At 55.6% G+C, this 9,498-nt stretch overlaps 1 non-coding gene across 1 annotated transcript; it reads left to right on the top strand.

Moving 5' to 3' along the window:
* Positions 1 to 637: 637 nt before the first annotated feature.
* TRNAC-GCA lies at positions 638 to 709 on the top strand. The gene has a single exon. It is a non-coding gene; the product is annotated as a tRNA-Cys (tRNA).
* The last annotated feature ends 8,789 nt before the right edge of the window (positions 710 to 9,498 follow it).

Below are 9,498 nucleotides of genomic sequence, written 5' to 3'. Positions count from 1 at the left end.
AATGTTGCAATACTCTAGAATCCTGTGTTCTCATGGGGGCCCTGCAGGGCCTGGGGCAAATTGCCCCACCTGCCCCCCCCGGGCAGCCCTGCCCTCAGCCTCTCCTCGTAAGTCCCCTGCCCCCTAATCATTTTTGTTGCCCTCCCCTAGACTCTCTCCAATTTGTTTCTGTAGTGGGGGGGCGAAAATTGGACTCAATGCTCCAGATGTGGCCTCACTAGTGCCGAATAGAAGGGAATAATCACTTCCCTCGATCTGCCGGCAATGCTCCTACTAATCCAGCCAATACGACCAGGTACCCATATTGAATGCAGACCCAGCAATATTTGATAAATTGGTTACTGTCCATTCAGGAGTTTATTTCCCACCTATTCATAAATAATGAAGATGCTCTAAGCAGAGGGGAGAGAGCTGTCCCGTCTGTGTAGTTAATCCATCTCTCCGAGAGGTGGTAGTTCTGTCACTGGGGGAAGCTATGGGAGTGGGTGTGCAAGCTGTGGTGTTTACATGGATCTATAAATTTAATCAAACTCCATTTTTAAAAGCACTGTGGTCTGGGAACAGAACAGGAGATCTCTGAGGCAGGGCCTGTCCTTCAAAATCTTTAAGATCTCTGACTTACCTACACAGCAGCCATGGGGGTATAGCTCAGTGGTAGAGTGTTTGACTGCAGTTCAAGTGGTCCTTGGTTCAAATCCAAGGGCCCCTTACAAACTTCTCCCTTCAACAAAAATAATGGCGTTTCCATTATATTCAGGAGTTCCACTGAATAGGGATACCTGAAATGAATAGAAACACTCAGTGTTTTCCTGTGCAAATGCATAAAAACCTAGCAAACATGTCCCTTCACTGAAATCAGTTCCAATCCTCTAAAGGATTAAAGAATCCTTATTGAGGTTGCAGGAAAAAAACATCCCGATGTGTAGAAAGAATAGTAAATATGGCAGGCGACAAGCTTGGCTTAACAGTGAAATCCTTGCTGATCTTAAACACAAAAAAGAAGCTTACAAGAAGTGGAAGATTGGACAAATGACCAGGGAGGAGTATAAAAATATTGCTCAGGCATGCAGGAGTGAAATCAGGAAGGCCAAATCACACTTGGAGTTGCATCTAGCAAGAGATGTTAAGAGTAACAAGAAGGATTTCTTCAGGTATGTTAGCAACATGAAGAAAGTCAAGGAAAGTGTGGGCCCCTTACTGAATGAGGGAGGTAACTTAGTGGACAGAGGATGTGGAAAAAGCTAATGTACTCAATGGTTTTTTTTGCCTCTGTCTTCACAAACAAGGTCAGCTCCCAGACTGCTGCACTGGGCAGCACAGCATGGGGAGAAGGTGACCAGCCCTCTGTGGAGAAAGAAGTGGTTCAGAACTGTTTAGAAAAACTGGATGAGCACAAGTCCATGGGGCCGGATGCGCTGCATCCGAGGGTGCTAAAGGAGTTGGCAGATGTGATTACAGAGCCATTGGCCATTATCTTTGAAAAATCATGGTGATCAGGGGAGGTCCTGGATGACTGGAAAAAGGCTACTGTAGTGCCCATCTTTAAAAAAGGGAAGAAAGAGGATCCGGGGAACTACAGGTTAGTCAGCCTCACCACAGTCCCTGGAAAAATTATGGAGCAGGTCCTCAAGGAATCAATTCTGAAGCACTTAGAGGAGAGGAAAGTGATCAGGAACAGTCAGCATGGATTCACCAAGGGCAAGTCATGCCTTACTAACCTAATTGCCTTCTATGAGGAGATAACTGGGTTTGTGGATGAGGGGAAAGCAGTGGATGTGTTATTCTTTGACTTTAGCAAAGCTTTTGATACAGTCTCCCACAGTATTCTTGCCAGCAAGTTAAAGAAGTATGGGCTGGATGAATGGACTATAAGGTGGATAGAAACCTGGCTAGATCGTTGGGCTCAATGGGTAGTGATCAACGGCTCCATGTCTAGTTGGCAGCCAATTTCAAGTGGAGTGCCCCAAGGGTCGGTCCTGGGGCCGGTTTTGTTCAATATCTTCATTAACGATCTGGAGGATGGTGTGGACTGCACCCTCAGCAAGTTTGCAGATGACACTAAACTGGGAGGAGTGATAGATACGCTGGAGGGTAGGGATAGGATACAGAGGGACCTAGACAAATTAGAGGACTGGGCCAAAAGAAACCTGATGAGGTTCAACAAGGACAAATGCAGAGTCCTGCACTTAAGACGGAAGAATCCCATTCACTGCTACAGACTAGGGACCAAATGGCTAGGAAGCAGTTCTGCAGAAAAGGACCAAGAGGTTACAGTAGACGAGAAGCTGGCTATGAGTCAACAGTGTGCCCTTGTTGCCAAGAAGGCTAACGGCATTTTGGGCTGTATAATTAGGGGCATTGCCGGCAGATCGAGGGATGTGTTCATTCCCCTCTATTAGACATTGGTGAAGCCTCATCTGGAGTACTGTGTCCAGTTTTGGGCCCCACACTACAAGAAGGATGTGGAAAAATTGGAAAGAGTCCAGCAGAGGGCAACAAAAAATCATTAGGGGGCTGAAGCATATGACTTATGAGGAGAGGCTGAGGAAACTGGGCTTGTTTAGTCTGCAGAAGAGAAGACTGAGGGGGATTTGATAGCTGCTTTCAACTACCTGACAGGGGGTTCCAAAGAGGATGGATCTAGACTGTTCTCAGTGGTACCTGATGATAGAACAAGGAGTAATGGTCTCAAGTTGCAGTGGGGGAGGTTTAGGTTGGATATTAGGAAAAACTTTTTCACTAAGAGAGTGGTGAAGCACTGGAATGGGTTACCTAGGGAGGTGGTGGAATCTCCTTCCTTACAGGTTTTTAAGCTCAGGCTTGACAAAGCCCTGGCTGGGATGATTTAGTTGGGGATTGGTCCTGCTTTGAGCAGTAGATTGGAGTAGATGACCTCCTGAAGTCCCTTCCAACCCTGATATTCTATGATTATATGATTAGATGCTCTAATGGTCTCTTCTGGCCATAATTTCTGAAAAACTGAGTGTAGCATTGGGAGCAGCGTCTGATGTTTCTCTGTCTAGCCGGCTTGCTGCCTAGAACAAACGCTCCTTGAATGGGGTGATCCACAGGGAGCAGCTCAAACCTCCAAAGGGCCTGGCCAGGGGCAGGACATTAGCCCAGCAAGGGAGGGGTGTGGCAGTGACATCACAAAGGCCTTTTGCAAGACCTCAGACTATTGGTCAAAGGTGGTGGGGAGGTGGTGACCTCACAGAGAGATGCTGACATCAGCCAGGCAGGACCGGGGCGAGGGGCCAGGGAAACCTCAGAGACCCCTGTGGCTTTGCTGCAGCAAGTCTCCTTCTCCAGGTCTCTCTTTGAGGACTGAGAGAGTATTTGGGTTTACGGACGTGAGCGCCAGGAGGAACCTCTTTCGAGTTTTCTCCTTCCCTTTTAGTGATTTTACTAGAAAACAGCCGTCCCTGTTTAGAAGGTAAGAGCCTCCTGGAGGTTTGAAACCTGTTCAGTCTGATCCATCTGGTGACAGTTGAATTCTAGGCATGGAAAACACGAGCTTAAGGAGGCAGAAGTTTATTGCGCACCTGGGATTTTGTCCCTTAGAATCACAGGGGACATTAGGGTTTGTTATTTTTGTTTCACCTTTTCCTACATCCCTCCCTCCCTCCCTCCTTTCTCTTCATCTCTTGCTTCTTTTGTTCTTTCTCCTGTTCCCCTCCCAACATTAGGAGAGAGAGAGAGAGAGAGAGAGTGTGTGTGTGTGTGTGTTGCAGGGGAGTGCTCTGCAGCTCCCACTGTGGGAGGTCTATCCAAAAATGTGGGGCTGAAATAGTGCTCGGGCAGTGATCCCCACCAGTGACCTGGGCCATCCTTTGGGCTCTCTGGTGAGAACCCTCAGCCTCCCGCCCTCAGTCTCTACCCTGATTGGCTGAGCAGGGGGTTATTGACAGGGAGGAGACTCAGGTCCTTGTTGTTCTCTTTTAAGACCAAGGAAATAAGTCAGAACCAGTTCTGTGTTTGATGAATTTTGCTGCTTCTCTGCATTAATGGTCTCTGAGCAGTTCATGATTCTCTCTAACATTGCAGTTCTCCTCAAATACTTGCTGAATAATTCCTGTGCACTGTTGTTGGTCTGGAGCTCATCTGAGAGCACTTTACTGATGGTTAGTTTGAAAATCAGGGCTCTTGGGTCCTATTCCCAACTCTGCCACTGACTGGCTGTGTGACCTAAGACAAGTCAATTCTCCTTTCTCAGCCTTAGCTGCTCCCTCTTTCAAGTAGGGATAATAATGATCCGCTCCTACCTACCTCAACACACTCACTCTTCCCCAACACACACACAGTCTCTCCCCGCACACACAGTCTCCACACCGCAGTTGAAAAGCAGCTGGCAATCTAGTAGGATGCTCATGGAACAACGGGAGAGAGAAAAACCTGCATCACTGAAAGTGCAGCCATGGAGACACCACACACCGGCCTTGCCTAGCTGGCAAGAATCAAACCTCCACAGAAACACCCTGAGGCTTCTAACCCAGCTCCCTAAGGCCTCAGCCACAACTACTTGACACAGGGGCCTTTCTACACTCTGCTTCTGTTCTCACTGAAGGGTCATTTCCAATTGTTCACTCAGACCAGCTTCCCCAGCGCACTCACTGCTGTGCAGCTCTGGTCGTGTGGCCATGGCTGAGCAGCCAGAGTTCCTGCCCATTTCCCTACTGGCTGGAGCATGGCTAGAGTGTGTTTGTGGTTAATGACGTTGCTGTAGATGGTTCGTTTCCTGCCTTGGCAATTCAGTCCCTTTTCCCGACATATCTCCAGCACATCAGTCCCTGGCTGGGTCTCCTGGGCATGGAAAACATCCCTTGTTTGGTGCTGCCAAGTGGATTGTGGCATAGGCAGTGGGTTATATTCTTTTGTGGTGTCCGAGCTCCAGCAATAGTCAGGGCCGGGGGCCCTGCTCCAGCAATATTTGGAGCTGGGTCTCTCCCCAGGTCTGCCCGGATTGGGCCCTGTCCCTGCCTGGAGAGGGTCCAGGCCTCCGCCTGCCACCCCCGCTCCCATGGGTCTCCCTCTCCTCCTCTGCGTTCCCACCTGAAAGAAAGCAGCATGCATATTCCTACGCGGAGCCCTGCTCCCGGCAGCAACTGCTGTCTGCTGCCCCAGGGTCCTAGTGTCCCCCATCCACTAATGGCAAGGCAGGCTGCCCTTACCCTGCCCTTCTGCCCTAGCCCTGAGCCTCTCCAGCGCCCCAAACCCTCTGCTCCAGCCAGAGCCCTCAGCCCCCTGCACCCTAATCCTCTGCCCCAGCCCTGAGCCCCCTCCTGCATCACGAACGCCCCAGCCAGAGCCCTGCACCCAGATCCTCTGCCCCAGCCCTGAGCCCCCTCCTGCATCACGAACCCTTCAGCCCCAGCCAGAGCCCTCAGCCCCCTGCACCCTAATCCTCTGCCCCAGCCCTGAGCCCCCTCCAGCATCACGAACCCTTCAGCCCCAGCCAGAGCCCTCAGCCCCCTGCACCCTGATCCTCTGACCCCGCCCTGAGCCCCCTCCTGCATCATGATCCCCTCAGCCCCAGCCAGAGCCCTCAGCCCCCCGCACCCTGATCCTCTGCCCCCGCCCTGAGCCCCTCCTGCATCACGAACCCCTCAGCCCCAGCCAGAGCCCTCAGCCCCCTGCCCCTGATCCTCTGCCCCGCCCTGAACCCCCTCCTGCATCACGAACCCCTCAGCCCCCGCCAGAGCCCACCGCCCCCAGCACCCTGATCCTCTGCCGACGACCTGAGCCCCCTCCTGCATCACGAACCCCTCAGCCCCAGCCAGAGCCCTCAGCCCCCCGCACCCTGATCCTCTGCCCCTGCCCTGAGCCCCCTCCTGCATCACGAACCCCTCAGCCCCGGCCCCAGCCCTCAGCCCCCCGCACCCTCTTCCTCTGCCCCCGCCCAGAGCCCCCTCCTGCATCACACTCCCCTCAGCCCCCCGCACCCTGATCCTCTGCCCCCGCCCTGAGCCCCCTCCTGCATCACGAACCCCTCAGCCCCCCGCACCTGATCCTCTGCCCCCGCCCTGAGCCCCCTCCTGCATCACAAACCCCTCAGCCCCAGCCAGAGCCCTCAGCCCCCCGCACCTGATCCTCTGCCCCCGCCCTGAGCCCCCTCCTGCATCATGATCCCCTCAGCCTCTGCCCTGAGCCCTCATCCCCCTGCACCCTGATCCTCTGCCCCCGCCCTGAGCCCCCTCCTGCATCACAAACCCCTCAGCCCCAGCCAGAGCCCTCAGCCTCCCGCACCCTGATCCTCTGCCCCCGCCCTGAGCCCCCTCCTGCATCACGATCCCCTCAGCCCCAGCCAGAGCCCTCAGCCCCCCGCACCCTGATCCTCTGCCCCCGCCCTGAGCCCCCTCCTGCATCACGATCCCCTCAGCCCCAGCCAGAGCCCTCAGCCCAGAGCCTTAGGCAGGTGGACAGAGTTGCGGGGGCAGGTTCTGGGCACCACCAAAATTTCTACAAACCTGCCACCCATGACTAGTAAATATGATCAGATGAGACTGGGGCCCTGGGGGGTGAAATACCGGGATGAAATGCTGCCTGAGCCCAGCCCCTCAGGGGAGCGGTGAGAGGGGGAGGGAGCCCAGTGAGTAAATCCTCAGAAATCTCACCCCCGGGTTTGTAATGTCCGGCCCAGCAAACACGTTCCTCTGTGTGAGGGGAGGGCTATGGAGTGTCTTTGTAAGGGGGAGGGGCTGTGAGCGGGAGAGTCCATGGGGGTATCCGGAGGAGGGGCTGTGAAGGGGAGAGTCTGTGGGGGTGTCTGGGGGAGGGGGAGGGCTACGGAGTATCTCTGTGAGGGGGAGAGTCTGTGGGGGTGACAGTGGGAGGGGCTGTGAGGGGGAGAGTCCATGGGGGTGTCCGGGGGAGGGGCTGTGAGGGGGAGAGTCCGTGGGAGTGTCAGTGTGAAGGGAGGGGCTGTCAGGGGGAAGGGCTGTGGGGGTGCAAGGGGGAAGGGCTGTCAGGGGGAGGGCTATGGAGTATCTCTGTGAGGGGGAGGGGCTGTGAGGGGGAAGGGCTGTGGGGGGGGTCAGTGTGAGGGGGAGGGGCTGTCAGGGGGAGGGCTATGGATTATCTCTGTGAGGGGGAGGGGCTGTGAGAGATGGTCACCTCCAGGCTGCAGGAACCTCCTGACATAGGAGTTGAACTGCCCCCCCCTCCCCAGGAGCCCCAGAGCCCAGCACGGAGCTGCTGTCCCTGGGTGTCACACAGGGGTGATGTGAGGTTACTGCCCCATCAGTCCTGGGGTGGGGGATTGGAGCCCCCGGAACAGCCCTGTGGGGACTCAGCCCGGTGGGGAATTCAGTGTCTGTGGAAAAGCACCTCTAGGAGTGAGGATTCCCAGCTGCGTTACAGCGGCAGGAAGAAGAGAGAGTTAGTGCTGTAGGACAGTCTGGGTGCACTGGGTGTGAAGGAGGGGGCCCAGATCTCAGTCTGCATGTAGTGAGTCGGTGTGGCTCCCCTCCTGCCCAGCAGAGGGAGCGCCCTTGCAGACACTTAAGTGGGTGGAGCCACCGCCACCTGTTCCCGCCCCCTGGAAGTCGGGGGCAGGACAGGAAGTATAAAAGCCGGTCGCCAGAGCTCAATCAGGGCCCAGCCGCCGCAGGGAGCTCGAGACTGGGAAACCTCCAGGACCCGGGGCAGCCGCCCAGACTGGCCAGAGCTTCCCAGTGCCCACTAGCCGGAGGAGCCCCCGGAGCCTCCCCGTGCCCACTACCTGGCGGAGCCCCCGGAGCCTCCCCGCGCCCACTAGCCGGAGGAACCCCCGGAGCCTCCCCGTGCCCACTAGCCGGAGGAGCCCCCGGAGCCTCCCTGCGCCCACTAGCCGGAGGAGCCCCCGGAGCCTCCCCGTGCCCACTAGCCGGAGGAGCCCCCGGAGCCTCCCCACGCCCACTAGCTGGAGGAGCCCCCGGAGCCACCACGCGCCCACTAGCCGGAGGAGCCCCCGGAGCCTCCCTGCGCCCACTAGCCGGAGGAGCCCCCGGAGCCTCCCCACGCCCACTAGCTGGCGGAGCCCCCGGAGCCTCCCCGCCCCCACGCGCCCGAGGACCCCCCGGAGCCTCCCCGTGCCCACTAGCCGGAGGAGCCCCCGGAGCCTCCCCACGCCCACTAGCTGGAGGAGCCCCCGGAGCCACCACGCGCCCACTAGCCGGAGGAGCCCCTGGAGCCTCCCCGCGCCCACTACCCGGAGGAGCCCCCGGAGCTTCTCCGCGCCCACTAGCCGGAGGGGCCGCTGGAGCCTCCCCGCCCCTGCTGCTACCCGGAGGAGCCGCCTGAGCACACATGGCCAGACTTCCCCGGGGAGCTGCTGGACCTGCCACCAAGCCCTGGTCGAGAGGAGCCCATGCTGGTGGACTGGCCGGGGACTGCCGCCACGGAGCAGGTAGGAGCTGAGGGGGAGATTGGAAGTAGCCCGGGGATAGCTGACCCATCAGGCTACAGCCACACCCGAACCTGTCAGTGTGTTGTGGTCAGGATGCCCACTGACCATCAGCGGTGATAGCCGCTGCTAGGGCCCCGGGCTGGGATGCAGTGGAGTGGGTGGGCCTGCGTCCCCCCTGCCACCCCACTCACGGGTGGCAGCCTTCCCCCTCATCCCAGGTCAGACTAGATGATCATAATGGTCCCTTCTGATCTTGAATTCTATGATTCTAAAGTTTTTTTTTTCCTGCAGGATGGCTATTTTTAAATCTGTGATTGTGTGTCCAGAGAGGCTGAAGTGTTATCCTGTAGGTTTTTGTATATTGCTTATGCTCCAAAACGTCTTTTAGTCTATAAGGTGCCACAGGACTCTGTCGCTTTTTACATCTCCTTCCAGTATCACAGAGGCTGAAATGAAGAGGCGCAAGGTCAGGAAAAAAGTGTCATTTAAATGTAATATGAAAAGTTCCCATGATAACTGCTCTTCAGCACAACCCACAGCACCATGAGAACAACTGGCAATGATACAATCTGCATCATTGGTGACTAACAATAACTCTGCAATAGGAGGAATGGTACAAATGTGATGCTCCCTTGTTTCTTATGGGAAGGGCATGCTCGAATTACTCATGGGACAATGGAGTTGATAGAAAGGACAAATGGATCCACCTCAAAGAGTCAAACTGCAAAATGCAAAACTGGGCCACTCATCTGGCCAAGCTGAGGGATATCGGTGCTTCATGCAGTTCAAACAGCTTTTAAAAGTTACTCTGTGGGAATCAGGAAAAGTATGAAAGTATCGATAACCCTAGAGAGTTTATGGTGTTGATCCCCCTTGCAGATTCTCTGATGGCTCACATGGGCTTAGTGCAAGACAAGGTTTTCCCACACTCACTGCTTCCATGGGGTCTCATACCTGTGTGGATTCTCTGATGGCTGATAAGCTGCTGGCTGCGAATGAAGGTTTTCCCACACTCACGGCATTCATAGGGCCTCTCCCCTGTGTGGATTCTGAGATGGGTAAGAAGGTTTGAGCTGCAACTGAAGGTTTTCCCACACTCACGGCATTCATAGGGC

Source organism: Mauremys mutica, unplaced genomic scaffold (assembly GCF_020497125.1).
Source record: "Mauremys mutica isolate MM-2020 ecotype Southern unplaced genomic scaffold, ASM2049712v1 000789F_np12_obj, whole genome shotgun sequence".
Lineage (NCBI taxonomy): Eukaryota > Metazoa > Chordata > Testudines > Geoemydidae > Mauremys > Mauremys mutica.
Note: the sequence above shows the minus strand (reverse complement) of the source record. Positions and strands in the feature narration are given on the sequence as shown.